At 39.3% G+C, this 17,194-nt stretch overlaps 1 pseudogene; it reads left to right on the forward strand.

Moving 5' to 3' along the window:
- The first annotated feature begins 14,706 nt into the window (after positions 1 to 14,706).
- On the forward strand, positions 14,707 to 15,588 carry LOC127422112 (olfactory receptor 52E8-like; annotated as a pseudogene).
- The last annotated feature ends 1,606 nt before the right edge of the window (positions 15,589 to 17,194 follow it).

A 17,194-nucleotide genomic window follows, 5' to 3' on the forward strand; every position in this document is an offset into this window, starting at 1 on the left:
TCTCGCTCAGCCAACCCTTTCGGTAGCCTGCTGACGAACCCGTTGCGTCTCACCAGATCATGTATCCTTGGCACCGCGTTCTTGAGCCAGCAGCGAGGACTCCAGGACAGTGTGATCCTCCTCCAATTTTCCCGGGTTTCGGCACCAGTGTAAGGCAGTTCTTGGAAAAGGAGAATGCTGGAGCCCACTTGACAAACACATAGACATTATTGTATCGCACACAATAAGGCTGCTTTTCAGCAGTACACAAAAGGTTTGGTTTTCAGCTTCACTACACATACTCTCTGTTGGTTTTTCAGCTCAACACTACACAGCTTCATTGAGTCTCTCTCTTTCCCTGTGTCTCTCCCCAACTGCAGCTCTCACTGCAGCTTTATCTCTTGCCCATTAACGCTGTAATCAGCCACAGCTGGGCAAGATAATCCGCTGCAGGTGTGCAATGCGGCCTCGCTCCGCATAGTCGCCGCTCGGCCTGCCCCGCTCTCCACAGTGTAATACCTTTGCCAAAAGATAAACAACTTTCTGTGGATGAGCCCTATGATAAGGGCAAATGATGCTTGTGAAATGCCATTTGCAGAAGGATAAACAACATTTACTTTTGAGCCCTACAATGAGGGTGAATATTTTTTGTGCAATACCCTTGTCAAAAGATATACAAAGTTCTGTGTTTGAGCCCTACAATGAGGGTGAGTATTGTTTATGCAATACCCCTGCACAGATAAACAATGATTTGCTATGTGAAGAGAATTAAATGCTTTATTTGAAATCTTAGACACCAGCTCGCTGGTCAAGCTCCGTCAACGTGGCTTTCGAACAGCATTGCTGACTATTCATCTAGTGAAGCTCTGCTCTCTTCGTAACAAAACGGACAAAGTACATCTCCTCACCCATACAAACAAGGACTTTTCAAACTCTGCTGCCATGTGCTTCACAGAAACCTGGCTGAGTGAAGCCATTCCGGACAATACGTTTCATCTGCCAGGCTTTCAGCTGTTCAGAGCGGATCGCATTGCAGGGTTAACGGGGAAGACAAGAGGTGTTGGAACATGCTTTTACATCAGTGAAAGTTGTTGTACAGATGTAACAACGTTGAAGAAGATGTGCTGTCCAAATTTGTAAGTGCACTTTATCAACTGTAAGTCTTTCTACTCGCCGAGGGAGTTTTCCTAGTTTATTCTGGTGATTGTTTATATTCCTCCACAAGCGTGCATTAACGCAGCACTGCAACAATTGGCTGATCAGATCACTTATTATTCTCTGTGATTTTAACAAAGCCAGCCTCACCAGAGACAGAAATATACTGGATCACTGCTACAACCCCTGGCAAAAAATATGGAATCACCACACTTAGAGGATGTTCACCCAGCTTTTTTACTTCGTAGCAAATAAACGAATCACAGATATGACACAAAACAATTTTTGTTTAATAGCTGAACATTCTGGCTTCGTGAAACATCCCTAAAACATTAATGGCATATTTTTTTCCAGATCAAGTAGAGGAAAAATGATAAAATCACTCAATGTTGAGGAGAAAGTTATGGAATCATCAACAAAAAAAATCACAATTAGTACTTTGTTGCTCCTCCTCTGGCTTTTATGACGGCCTGAATTCTTTGAGGCATGGACTTCACTAATAAAAAACAATATTCTCCATCGAGCTGGTTCCAGTTTTCTCGAATAGCGGTTGACAGATTATCTTTGCAGGATGGAGCCTTGTCATGGACCAATTTTTTCAATTTCCAACATAAATCTTCAATCAGATTGAGATCCGGACTGTTTGCTGGCCATGTCATTGAGTTGATATGCCTTCCCTGAAGAAAAGCTTTAACACTCTTTGCTCTGTGGCAAGATACATTATCATCCTGAAAAATGACTTAATCATCACTAAACCTATTTTCTATCAATGGAATGAGAAAAGTGTCCAAAATTTCAATGTACACCTGTGCATTGATGGTTGAGGTAATGATTGCCATCTTCCCTGGTCCTTTAAACTGACATGCAACCCCATATCATAAATTACTTGGGAAATGTTATTGTTTTCTTAAGGCAGTCATCTTTATATGTTTCATTAGAATGGCACCAGACAAAAGTTCCAGAATTATCGCCTTGGCCAATGCAGATTCGTGATTCATCACTGAATATCACTTTCATCCAATCATCCACACTCCATGATTGCATCTCTTTAGCCCACTGTAGCCTTGTTTTCTTCTGTTTAGGTGTTAGTGCTAGTTTTCGTTTGGCTTTTCTATATGTAAATCCCATTTCATTCAGCCGTTTTCTTACAGTTATGTCACAAACATTGACTCCTGTTCCCGCCCATTTGTTTTGTTGTGTATTTTCTATTTTCAAAGCATATTGCTTTGAGTTTTTTTCATGACGCTTTGTCATCTGCCATTTTGTTTATACTTGCACCAAATTTTATACACAGCTGACTGGGAACAGCCAAATTTTGCCACACTCCGTGTTGGATTTCCTTCTTGAAGGAGTTTTATAATCCTTTCCGTTGTTTCAATTAACAACTCGCTTGTTGGGGCCATGTTTCCTTTCAACAGCCCCAACAGCTCGTTAAGGTCTGTGAGCATTCTCTTTTAACTGCAAACTAATTAGCATTTTTAGACTTGTGCTGGTATTTGTTTTAGAAATGCAAATTACAATGTGATTCTATATTTTCTTCATCAACATTGAGTGATTCCATAATTTTTTTCCTCTACTTGATCTGGAAAAAAAAATGCCATTAATTAAAATAATGTAATATAATTTGTTTGAGGAAAGTTTCACGAAGCCAGAATGTTCAGCTATTAAATTTTTGTGTGTGTGTCATATCTGTGATTTGTTTATTTGCTATGAAGTAAAAAACTGGGTGAACTAAGTCTGTTGATTCCATAATTTTTGCCTGGGGTTGTACACTACATTAAAGGATGCATATCGCTCTGTCCTTTGAGCAGCTTTGTGACTCTCTGATCACTGTCTCGTTCATCTTCTTTCAACCTATATTGCACAAACTTAAATCAGCTAAACCTGTAGTAAAGACTGTAAAAACTGATTGGAGTGTTTTTGAGGCTGCAGACACCAATCTGGACGAGCTCACAGATACTGTGACATCATATATCAGTTTCTGAGAGGATATATGCATCCCTACTAGGACTTATTTAACATAAAGCAATGACAAACCATGGTTTACAGCAAAACTCAGGCAGCTTCATCAGGCCAAAGAGGATGCTTACAGAAGTGGGGATAAAATAGTGTACTATCAGGCCAGAAACACACTGACAAAAGGGATTATGCCAGTTCACACATCCTCTGTGAGCGTGGCGTGAGCAAGGCGTCAGAGGCACGTGAGAAACAGAAACGCCTCTGCGCAGGAAATACAGTTATCTATGGAGTCCTATGCCAAATAATTTCCTAAATAAGGTTGTAATAAGCTACGGTTATTGCTGCTTCAAGGACAACAGCGGGCAGTCACTTGCACTTCATCGTTATCAGCACACTTGGTTGTGATTGGTTAATGTTGAGTCTAAACTGTACACCTATACACAGAAAGGCAAAAGGTCCGGCAGTTTATTAATTCTTTATTTATTTTATTGAGTTTACTTGCATGCAGACATATACATTTTAGTGTACTATAGGTTCGGTTTGAATCATTTTGATTTGCTTTTATGTCTTTTCAGTAATCTCCTGATTATTTTAGTGTTGTACTGCACCTTGAGCCACTGAGCTCAGCGTGAGCTGCACGGCAAAAATAGGATCAATGCCAAAACTATCCGCTCACTGCTGCATGTGGGACGCATCTGGGACGCTTCACCTCGCGACTCACATTTGCAGTGTAAATGCTGTCATCTGTTAATATGGATGCTGAACAGAAAATGCGCCACTCACACCTTGCTCATGCCTCGCTCACGGAGGATGTGTGAACCCAGTGTTAGAATGGCTAAAAGAAGCTACTCTGAGAAGCTGTAAAACAAGTTTTCAGCTAATGACCCTGCATCATTGTGGAGAGGCCTGAACTACATTACAAACTACAAGACACCATCCCCCAACACTGTAGGGAATCAACAATTGGCTGACAACCTGAACGTGTTTTACTGTAGATTTGAAAAGCCCAGCCTCACACCCTACACCCAATCTAACCTTCACTTCACACAAACATCAACACCTCCTGTGACTCCCCTCCCCTCCCCCCTCCTGCTATTCAACCTGCACTTAAGATCTGTGAAGAGGATGTGTGCCGGGTCTTCCGGAAACAAAAGACAAGGAAATCACAGGGCCCAGACGGTGTTTCACTCACTTGTCTAAAATCCTGTGCTGACCAGCTGGCCAGCATCTTCACACAGATCTTCAACAGATCACTGGAGCAGTGTGAAATTCCCTGCTGCTTTAAATGCTCCATCATCATCCCTTTCCCAAAGAAACCAAAAATCACAGGACTTAATAACTACAGACCCATCGCTCTGACGTCTGTGTTCATGAAGTAATTTGAGAGACTGGTGTTGGCCCACCTGAAGGACATCACTGGACCCTTTCTGGATGCCCTTCAATTTGCTTATCGAGCAAACATGTCTGTGGATAATGTAGTCAACATGGGATTGCATCATATTCTGCAATATCTGGAAAGACCAGGGACATATGTAAGGATCCATTTTGTGGACTTCATTTCAGCTTTCAACACCATCATCCCAGCTATTTTTCAGACTAAGTTAAACTAACTCTCTGTTCCCACCTCTATCTGTCAGTGGATCACCAGCTTTCTGACAGATAGGCAGCAGTTAGTGAGAGGGAAAATTCACTTCCAGCACCTGTACGATCAGCACTGGTGTCCCCCAGGGATGTGTGCTCTCCCCACTACACTTCTCCCTGTACACAAATGACTGCACCACTAAGTCCCCTCTGACAAGCTCCTGAAGTTTGCATATGACCCTACTGTCACTGGCCTCATCCAGGATGATGATGAGTCTGCATACAGAAGGGAGGTCAAACAGCTGGCTGTCTGGTGCAGTCAAAACAACCTGGAGCTGAACATGCTCAAAACAGTGGAGATGATAGTGGACTTTAAGAGGAACACCCCGCTCACCATTCTGAACAGTGCTGTGGCAGCAGTGGAGTCATTCAGGTTCCTGGGCACTACCATCTCACAGGACCTGAAGTGGGAGACCCATATTGACTCCATTGTGAAAAAGGCCCAGCAAAGGTTGTACTTCCTTTGCCAGTTGAGGAAGTTCAACCTGCCATAGGTGCTGCTGATACAGTTCTACTCAGCAGTCATTGAGTCTGTCCTCTGCACTTCAATAACTGTCTGGTTTGGTTCAGCTACAAAATCAGACATCAGAAGACTGCAAAGGACAGTTTGGACTGCTGAGCAAATTATTGATTGCCCCCTGCCCTCCCTTCAAGAACTGTACACTTCCAAAGTGAGGAAAAGTGTTGTAAAAATCACCCTGGATCCCACTCGCCCAGCCCTCTACCTTTCTGAACTGTTGCCATCTGGCTGGCGCTACAGAGCGCTGAACACCAGGACCATCTGGCACAAGAACAGTAATTTTCGCTCAGGCCATCCATTTCATGAACAGTTTAAACTGGCCCATTGAGCAGTAATTATATGCAATACACAGCTTAGTCTATTTATATTTATCCAACATATCCTACCTCTTCTGCCATTACATTCCCTTGCACTATCTGTATAGATGGTGTATTTGTACATATGTTTATATGATATATATATATATATATATATATATATATATATACACTGCTGGCCAAAAGTTTGGAATAATGTACAGATTTGCTGTTTCGGAAGGAAATTAGTACTTTAATTCACCAAAGTGGCATTCAACTGATCAAAAAGTATAGTAACGACATTACTGATGTAAAAAACAGCACCATCACTATTTGAAAAAAGTCATTTTTTATCAAATCTAGACAGGCCACATTTCCAGCAGCCATCACTCCAGCACCTTATCCTTGAGTAATCATGCTAAATTGTTAATTTGGTACTAGAAAATCACTTGCCATTATATCAAACACAGGTGAAAGCTATTTGGTTTGTTAAATGAAGCCTAACATTGGCTTTGTGTTTGTTTTTGAGTTGCCACAGTATGCAATAGACTGGCATGTCTTAAGATCAATATTAGGTCAAAAATGTCAAAAAAGAAACAGCTTTCTCTAGAAACTCGTCAGTCAATCATTGTTTTGAGGAATGAAGACTATACAATGCTTGAAATTGCCAAAAAACTGAAGATTTCATACAAAGGTGTACACTACAGTCTTCAAAGACAAAGGGCAACTGGCTCTAACAAGGACAGAAAGAGATGTGGAAGACCAGATGTACAACTAAACAAGAGGATAAGTATATCAGAGTCTCTAGTTTGAGAAATAGATGCCTCACATGTCCTCAGCTGACAGCTTCATTGAATTCTACCTCATCAACACCAGTTTCATGTACAACATTAAAGAGAAGACTTAGGGGTGCCGGCCTTATGGGAAGAATTGCAAAAAGCCCCTTTTGAAACAGAAATCAAAAAGAAAAGGTTAGAGTGGGCAAAGAAACACAGACATTGGACAACAGATAATTGGAAAAGAGTGTTATGGATCTTAACCCCATTGAGCTTTTGTGTGATCAGCTAGACTGTAAGGTGTGTAAGAAGTGCCCAACAAGACAGCCATATCTATGGCAAGTGCTACAGGAAGCGTGGGGTGAAATGTCACCTGAGTATCTGGACAAACTGACAGCTAGAATGCCAAGGATCTGCAAAGCTGTCATTGCTGCATGTGGAGAATTTTTTGATGAGAACTAGAACTAGAAAAGTAGTTTAAGAAGTTTTGGAGAAAAAAATCAAATTTTAATAGTAATTTTTCATGTTATTAATGTCTTGACTATACATTGTGATCAGTTGAATGGCACTTTGGTGAATAAAAGTAACCAAACCAATTTCTTCCCATTAGAGCAAAATCTGTACATTATTACAAACTTTTTGGCTGTCAGTGTATATTTATATTTTGTCTTATTGTGTGTCTCTATATATACTTATATTTTCTATCCGCTTTTTATTTTTATTCTATTTATTTATTATCTCTATCTTGTTGTTGTATTGTTTGTGCACCGGAAGCTTCTGTCACCAAGACAGATTCTTTGTATGTGTAAGCATACTTGGCAATAAAGCTCATTCTGATTCTGATTTGTGAACTAGAGCATCCAAGCCCAGTGGAGCATGTTTCATGAAGTACCAGAGGTGACAGTGCGTGGTCTATGGGAGGCAAACAGTTTCACCTGTGCTTTCCCGAATACCTCCCAAATCCTCTGAACTAACGGCCTGGCACCCTGACACAAAAGTAAATCTGCTCTGCAGTTCAGGTGGCTGAACACGTGCACCACACATATTGACAGGAGAAACGACTCACTTCAAAGGAATATTCGGTGCACCAGATTCAACATTGGGGATGACCGCACTCCTCCTTTGCGATTTATATATGCCACAACAGCTGTGTTGTCCAGGTGGATCAGAATGTGAAAAGGTACACAAGGTTCTAAGAGCCAGTGGGATTGCAAGCACTTTCAAGCAATTTATATGCCATGCAGTTTGCACACCTATCCTGTTGCCGAATGCTGGATGATCATCGCACAGGGCTCCCCATCCTGTGTTGGACACATCTGTTGTGACAACTTTGCATATTACTATTTGGCGGAGCAAAATTCCCTTCAGATAAAACTTGGGCATCCTTCAAATAGTGAGCATGGCTCAACAGTGACACATCATTAGGAGGCGAAGGCAACCGTGTTGTCTAGCGTGATGAAGGACCTTTTAGTTAAGCTAACACTGGATAGGTCTTATCTTTAACAAGACTTATGGGGTGATGGAGGCTGCTTCAGCCATATATTCTAGTGCTTGTTGGAGCCAACGCAGCGGTAAGGCTATCCCCAGCTTGAAACTCATCAAGCATAAGAGGATAGACTAAATGCATTTGTCAGTCAAACATGCTGACATGGTTACTGAGTTTCATTCCTAAGAAATAAACTTGCTGAATAGGTACCAACAAACTATTTGCCCAATTGACTCTGATGCCCAACTGTTCAAAATGCGTGAGCAACAGGTTTCGTAAATGTGCGAGAAGCCAGGGACAACCCAAAGTATGGAATTCTGTTCCCTCGAGGGTGAATCTTAAAAATGGTCAGTGGCAATTTGTACATTAAAGTACGAGTCTTTCAGGTCAATTGACACAAACCAGTGCAGAGGGAGGACAAGAGACAAACTTGTTTCTGGTCACAATCTCTGAAAGTAGACTTCCTGAGTGTACAACTCAAATGCCTTAAGTCTAGAATGGGCCACAGTCCACTGCTCTTTTTGGCGATAAGATAATAATGGCTGTAAAAGCCTTTTTGCTCTTTGCCACTTGGTACACATTCTGTTGCATCTTTGGCAAGGAGACTGTACTTCAGAGCATAGAATTAGCATGTCCTGCACCGACACAGTGGAGGAGAGTACACAGTTGAAGCGAGACACTTGGAGACTGCATCATGCATCCAGGTATGCGTGTAAGAGGCCAGTAAGGGCAATCTTCCTTTTAGGCCCAGACCACTGGGGCATCACCTGTGGCTCTGTCTCTACTCTTTGGGGAGGAACAGGAGTGACGTTGGCACTCTGTTGTGCTGGCCACTGCCCTAAAGAAAGCGTGAGTGAACTGGTTAAGCTACGGCACCATCCCACCTTAGCAGGTTTTATTTGTATGCCAGCAATTGCTTTTTAGATGACTGGAACCTCTCATTGAAGGCATTAATAGCTTCACCAAAAAGGCTGTCAATAGGGTTTCCAACTTTCTACCAGCCAAATACAGGACATTCCATGAGACACTCTGCAGTGGTTAAAGAGGTCCACCTAGAGCTTGTTTTCATAGAAAAACAATTAAAAAACAGCATGGACTGACGCAAAAAATGTGTTCGTGGTGAAAGCCTCCTAAGACGCTTTAAATGAAAGCTGCTGTAATACAACAATCAGAAAGAACCACATTTCTAGCAATCTTAACTTTTAATAACTTTTTTTTTAAATAACAAAACTGCAAGCAATGAAGAAAGACCATTTTTTTCTGTCAAGCGTATTCTTCCCCATAATTAAGCTTAAAGCTTTTTCGTTTTTAAAGCTCAACAAACTGTCTTGCTTGTAGACAATATACAGTATGTCTAATGTGTTAAAAAATAGTATATATCACAACAACCAAAAAATATTTGGCCTTTCAGGGCCACTGTCTTAGTTCTAATCTAGGTACTGCTTTAAGCAAGCAACCATGCATTATAATGGATTTTTATGTAGATTGAGCCTTAAAAAATAAATAAGTAAATAATATTTGTATTTAGACCCCCAGTGACCAAGCTAAAGGTGATGTGGCAAGGAACACAAACTCCATCAGACATTGGTTAATGGAGAAAAATAACCTTGGGGGAAACCAGGCTCACTGTGGGGTTCCATAGTGGCTAAACAGCATGAATATAATGCCAGTATTAGTCATTTATGTACAGTACAAGTCAGGATTTAAATGAGTAACTAATTTAATTAAACTAATTAAATGTAAGGGGCCAATGTTTTAACAAAATGTTGTTGAATGAAAAGTATGATTTATAAATAAAAGTCTTTGAAGTCCATCCGGAATTGACTGTGTAAGTGAAGAAGATGCATTGTCCTTTGTTATTTGGCTGTTGAAGGCTTTAGTTGGCAATTAATTTATTGTTAATATATTCCATTTTTAAGAGAGTGTAGTCCATCCTTTGACCAAGGTAATGAAGGCAGAGGTCAGTGAGGTGCATCACAGTTCGACTGGAAGCTTGTGACAGTTCATTTCGGTAAAATCCATCCTAAATCCAAGGTTCAGGCAGTGGCAAGTGAAGTATCCCATGTCTTAAGGTTGGAGCTGCCATCAGTTCATCCTCTATGAAGTCCATTGTAGTAGACTGAAGTGATGTCTGGCTGGCACAGGCTGCAGTTAGTTGTCATCACTCAGTGACATGTAGCAGTGGGAGTCAGACATCAGTCAGGACTGGCACTGGACCTAGCAGGCTTTGGTAACCTCAGGACATGTATCCCGAGGTTGAGACAGGGAGAAAAGTAGAATAATATTAGCGTAGATGCCATTCACTTTAAAGCATATTTATAGAACATGAGAATTGTTTCTGGATCTGGCAGACCTGACTAATGCATTATAACTATGAGTTGATGGATAAATTAGGTGTATGCCTTACTGAATAGGTGAGTCTTTAGTCTAGATTTAAACTGAAAAAGTGTTTCTGAGTCCCGAACAATAAAGAAGACTATTCCATAGTTAAAGAGCCAAATGGGAAAAGGATCTCCCTCCTTTTGTGGAATTTGGTATTCAAGGTATTATTAACATGCCAGAATTTTGAGATTGTAGTTAACGTGAAGGAATATAGTGTGATAGAATGTCGGTTAATTACTGTTGAGCTGGACCATTCAAAACTTTGGAAGTAATTAACAGAATTTTAAAATTAATATGAAATTTAAGAGGTAGCCAATGTAGCAATGATAAAATGGGGCAAATATAATAATATTTCTTGGTTCTAGTCAGCTCTCTAGCTGCTGCATTTTCAAGCAATTGAAGTTTATTTATGAATATTTTATTTGCACATGTGTGTGAATCTGAAATGGACAAACTGTGTCCTGTATGGATTTCATATGGAGTGCAACTTTGTTCCCTAAAATACAGAACGATTCCTTATTATATGAGATGGTTGGCAACACTGCCTGTCACCCAGATCTGACATATTAAGACAGATATGGCATTCAGCGGACACCAGGCTTCCCATAGATCTTCCAATAGCCTGGTGAGTGATCTTGGTTGCCCGGCGTGCTAAATCTGAGGCGGGATGCAGCTTCTGAAAGGACTCGGGGTCTATGCCACTTTCATCCAAGTCCTTCAGCAGGTCCGCTTGGTAAGCCTGCAACACCACCAGCCTGTCCTGTTGAAGGTTTGGCCTTACCCAGCAAAGTGGATGTGAGCCTACATGGCTTGGATGGATGCTTTGGCTTAGATTTCCACACCAGTGCAGAAGCGATGGGGTATAAATGGGCTGCGACTGCCTCTTCAATCAGGGGAAGCTCGGGAAAGAACGCCACCAGACAGTGTGATGCGTGATCATGCTGGTTTGGTAAGAACTTTTCATGCAGTAGAGAATGCTCGGGCGCAACATGCCAGGGCTATTCGAGCAGCAGTCTCACGACTGCCCAACCAAGACACTCCATCAATTCAGTCCCAGAAGGAGATCTTGCACTGTTTTCCATCGCACAAGAGGAAATACTAGCACACTTCTTGACTGAGTGTAAACAGGTCTCAGCATAAGAGGCTTCAAACGATATAGCATATCCTTCATTGTCTTCGTTGCCAAATGTGATAGAACCATGCGTGCCAATGATGGGGTGCAGATCATCACCGGCGACAAATCCTCCTCATAGTCTCCATACTTAGCATCCCGGCCTTGCTTGCCTCCCCTATGCGGTCCCTCGGGAGCCTCAGAAGGAATACAGTGGGAGGGAGGGGAACCGTCTTTGGCTTTCAGAATGAAAGTGAGCTGAAAGCAAAGCATCTAGAGTTTAAAGTGATGACAGTGAACAAAATCAGTCTCCCCATGCGCTGCTTCAGTATTAGCTCAGCCCATGCATAAAAGTGCTCGTGCCCATCAGACAGAGGGATATATTGCTTGCATGGTGAAAAGATCTAGTGTTGAAGTGACCGACTTGAAAGGGAACTATATACTTATTTATATAAATTGCAGTCTTTGCCATTTAATAATCACTCTAGGACATATCACGATTGTAATTTGTTTGCAGAATGTTTACGCAATGACGTTTGTAGGTCAGACATTATTGGTTTTTGGTTTCGGAGCATTTTTATAAGTATGAGTACAAGTACGTGAGCACAGTATCGGACCCAATTCCGATACTGGTATCGGGACATGCCTAATTTTAAGAAACCATTGCTTTCTCTTAAGAATGCTTTTTTATATTGGACCTTTTTTGTTGGAATTAATGTAAGGAGCAATAGTCTAATTTATGTGGTAAATAAAACTGGTATTGAGGAAGAGAGAGCAGAAAAATAATGAGGCATGAATAGTGTGCTTTTGTAAATGTCTATTTTTGTTTTAACCCCAAATCCATTGCCATAAAGAGGAAAAGACTGGGACATAAACTGATCATTTTGACATCCATCACTTCATCCATCTATCAATATTCTATAGCTGCTTATCCTACATAGGGTCACAGGTAGTGCTGGAGCCTATCCCAGCTGTCTCAAGCCGAAGGCTGGGAAACACCCTGGCGAGGTAGCCAGTCCATCACAGGGCTAACACAGACAGACAAAGACATTCACACTCTCACTCAAACATACGAGCAATTTTAGAGTCTCCAATTCATTTGACTTGCATGTCTTTGGACTGTGGGGGAAAATGGAGCAGCACTATGGGAACAAGGGGAGACCATGCAAATGTCCAGGTTCAGCCGGTGACTTGCTGTGAGGCGACAGTTCTACACACTGAGCCACCGTGCCACCCTAGGGTGCAACATGTCCAAAACAAAAGACTTAAATTATAATTTTGTAGGTGTCATCTATCATAGCTGCTTTCTTCATCACTGTTTTCAGAAGAAATTTAATGTTGTAGTAATTGTGTTCTATTAAGTATTTATTGTGTATAACCAGTGAGAAGAATTAAGTATGCAAATGTGGAGGCATGGATTATATGGCAAAAATGCCAGGGTTCAGGGTCAGAAAAGGGCAGGGTGGCCATATTAGGTGGTCCAGTCTAGTTGGTTCCAGAAATAAAATTACAGGCATATTAAAGACCCCTTTAGAAGAGATAGCTGGGACACTAAATGCCTAAATGTACTACGCAAGTATGTGAACACAGACGCTTCTAGCGATTTTGTGCATTTTTGCATTTCAAAATGTGGAAGACTGCAATTCATAAAACAACACAAGTACATGTTGCATTCTCAACATTGCCACAGTGGGCGCTACAGCAGACATTAGTGTGAATTATCCGCTTCTACGGTGAGTTTTCTCTTTCAAATCAACTACTGTAATTGTGGAGCAATAGTTTGACAAGAATATTGCTATTGCAGTTAAGTTAAAGTCAACATATGTATAGCAATTTACTAGAATGATAACACATCCAGTTTAAAGGCACTGACGTTTGTAACTCTATGGCCCCCTTGAGTAATGAGGTTTGTTCCCGCCACTACTGCAAGAATGCAGGTTAAGCATGTTCAGCTGGATCTTGTGTTGGCAGTAAGGTGCCCTAGCGCTCGCATCTGCGTTCAAGTACTTGCGGCCTTAATGCTCCTTTTTTCATTCGGCTGCCAATTGATTATCCAGGTTAGTCAAGAGGCAATGGAAATTATGTTGAATTGCTTACAAAACAGGACTAGAGCTGTATGCTCTGAATTTGTTGTACTGTCTTAAAAAAGTAAATAATATTGTGCATTCAATCAACATTATTCTTTGAATATAATCCCATTTTGAATCTAATAATTGTACTATTTATTTGAGAACCTGAAATCTACCCACAAGATCTGTCACAATGTCATTAGAATTTTTTAAGTGTCCTGTTGTGCCCTGAGATTTCCCCAGTATGAACCACAATTCCATTAAACAACCATTGATACATGTAGTTACATCAAAAGGAACACTACAAACAATTAAAAAAGTAAACATTAACAAAAACATTTTAACCAACCGACCAGAGTAGCAATTGTAAACTGGTGCTGTTTTTCCATATACAGATATGATATCACTTATGATAATAGGTGGTCAAACAAAGTCTAATTAGCACGAATGTAATATACTGTAATTGGGCCCTTGGTGATGTCAACTGTCTCTTGGTCCACTCTAATCTTAGGCCTGCACCCCTAGAGTGCTGCTTAGCGTGTTTACTAGCAAGATAGTAAGTAACTCTGACCCTTGTTATAGCAACAAAAACTTGAGATGAGGGCCCTTGAGATGGGTCTAGCCAAATAAGCAAAGTCCATTAATGAGAATTTAAGAGTTAAGAGTTGCCTAACCTTTTTTTAAAATGAGTAAAGTTAAACAAAGTCTATCTTCATGACTTAGCAATGTTAATCAGTTCCTTCAATAATTGCTGGGAAATTATTTTAAAAGTGACACAATACAAAAGAAAAGAATACAGTTTGTGATGATATGTAATTAGTGGTGGCAGAAGACATATAAACACATTAAAGCTTGATATAACTCTTAATAAAGCCTATTTCTATTTCATCCATTTTTGTATAAATACAATGTACATGACTTAACAGGTTACATGCAGGCCAACATGGCATTCTTGAGAGTGCATGATAGAAGCTCATTCACACTGCTCTCATGAAAACTTTGCATGTATTATAAGAATATTCTAATTGTTAAATAATAATGAATACTCTGTGAAGAGCTCATTCACTGGAATTTTTAATCATTTTGTTATTAACAGTGAATTCGCAGAAACGCATTATTGTATGCAATACCACAATGGCTATTTGGTCTAACACTGAAAGTATCCTTCTGTAGTGAACAAAGTGTATTAAAATAGAATACTGAACTTCTTCTTTTTTTTTTTTCTTCATCTTTTATATTTGTTTGAATAAAACACCACCTGCAAAGGAGCTGATCATATATGCATAATAGGTTTGCATAATATTTAATTCACAGACTTCAAACTAATTATTTATTCCTTTTCTTCTGATGTCTATCACAGCTAATTCTATTATCATATATTTAATCATATCTCAAAAGTCTCTACACTCTCCTATGTACTGTATGTATTAATAGGACCTATAGCAATTTACTGGAATATTTTTTGTACCTAACATGCTCCTTAGCTTTTTATTTAATTGGAGTGCGATATCTTTAGGTGGTTGTTTGATACAAATGTTTTACATTCATTATGTTGGAGCATTTCAATCCACTTTGCTTTTGTGGATGGCGCTGGACCATTACTTTGTGATAAGCAAACTTCTTTATTTTTATAAATATATGGAAATCCCCATTTTTCTAAAGTTTGTTGTTACACCATTAATCAGAAATTGACTAATGAATATCACGATGGTCTCTCTGGTAGGAAGACTGTCATTTTGTGTAACAAATGTTATTGATCACTGTTTTTGTGAGCACATGCATTGGTTAAGGTGTTGATTCAGTTAGCATGTGGAGATATATCCATTAACTTTTGACTGCTTTTCTTATACCAGCTGCAGATATTATTCTGAAAACTTTTCCTATGTTGTCATTTTTGGCTCTGTGTTCAAATCTGGAAAGGCCCAAATGAAGGCTATTGACACATGTATTACGTATAACATTGTTATGACAGGTAGTTTGATTTTTACCTTGATTGCATTTATGCCTTATAAAATAAGAAATCATTTTTAAACTAGCAGTCGTGTATTTGTGAGCACAACGTACTTACTTTTTCCAAGTTTTAACCCAATTATTTATGGGGTAAGAACAAAAGAAATTAGAAAAAAAGTTTCTACAGTTGATAAATATTGTAAAGGTTCTACCCTTGTAATAAATCCAATAAAGATAGCTTTATTGGAACTTAATATAAATTAATATAAACTTGAATATAAGGAGATATTGTTTTGCTAATGCTATAGCATAAAATAGCTACTGTACCGTGTATGTGAAATAAATATTTACAGTCCTTTGAGATCAACAAGTTTGATACAATAAGCATGTATAGCTTTGAACTTAGAATAATGAAATACCATCAATACCATGGTAAATGTTTAAAACTGGATGGGGTAATAAAGAATTCCATTCAAATTCGAACAAATGCCCACAAATTGAAAATATATAATTTGTATATTGATGCTAAACCATATGATTTTGGAACTTGTATGGAATAGTGTGGGAAATACTGTTGAAAGATATATGCGCCTTTAATGCTTCAGACATAAGGCTGAATTCCAGTAAGTGCATCATTGTGACTGCCATTATGTTACTCATATTACTCTACTAGTACTAACTTGACACTGAGTGGACAAACACATAGCACTCTCCATCAGCTTAAGTGCAAGGATCACTTTACCAACATCTCTCATGCCTACCTAATATGTCCTACAAGAATGTGTGTACTCTTTAGTGCTATGTAAGCTCTCTCTTTGTGAGAGAGATAAAAATAGTTGACTTTTCTGTTAGTGCTTACTTATCTATGGATGGATGGCTGGATGGATGGATGGACCCTGAGACCAAATTGATTTAAAGTAATTCCAAAAATGTGCGAAGTGAATTTAGTTCTGTGAAAAGATCTAGCATCATTTGTTTGCAGAAGCAACATGATTTTCTTTCTTCTGCAGAACACAAACAGAAGATATTTTCAAGAATGTATGGGGTGTTTTTGTCCATATAATGCAAGTCAGTAGAGTCCAAAACTTTCAAGCTCCTAAAATGACATGAAAGGCAGCATAAAATGTATGCATGCATTCGAAACCTTACTTCTGAGAAACTGACAGAGAAACAACAAATGCTTCCGTGTAATAATAAAAAAAAAAAAAAAAAGTGTTCAATTTGAGGCAGTACTACACTTTGAAAGTTCATACACTAGATGGCTGAGTGAACTGTGCATAGTGGTAGTGCAGAGTGCATCATTTTGGACACACCATGTCTATTGTTTTATCATTTAATACCTAACAAAATTCCTCTGAATTTGTTTTGCTTGAAATTGCACTTATAAATGCCACTTGGTTTTAATTTATTTTTAATGTAATGACATTTATTCATTTTTAAGCATGGCTTAAATTACACTCCATCTCATTGCATGTTATTCTCTGCAAATACTGCAGCTTCTGTTACCAAGGACAAATGTTCATGTGAGCATATTTAACCATTAAAGTGCTTTCTGATTCTGAATGTCAGCAGATGGCACTATTTAGACAAAAACTGTTTTGAGTGGGTAGGGCATAACATTTTAATAGAGTGCAAATAGACAGTAACTATGCATATGCAGCACCAGCATACAGTTAAACAGTAATAGTACAAGAGTGCAATGAAACATTAGATGTACACGTAAAAGGCCTTATTCATGAAAAACACGCAGAACAAATGTCTGTGTAAATTGTAATTAAAAACATTCTTGTGTAAATTCTCACATTTACCTGTAATTTAATTGGACAATATGAATAGATTTATGATTTACACAGAATTTTTTTCTTCTGCT

The sequence above is a fragment of the Myxocyprinus asiaticus genome, chromosome 31, assembly GCF_019703515.2.
Source record: "Myxocyprinus asiaticus isolate MX2 ecotype Aquarium Trade chromosome 31, UBuf_Myxa_2, whole genome shotgun sequence".
Lineage (NCBI taxonomy): Eukaryota > Metazoa > Chordata > Actinopteri > Cypriniformes > Catostomidae > Myxocyprinus > Myxocyprinus asiaticus.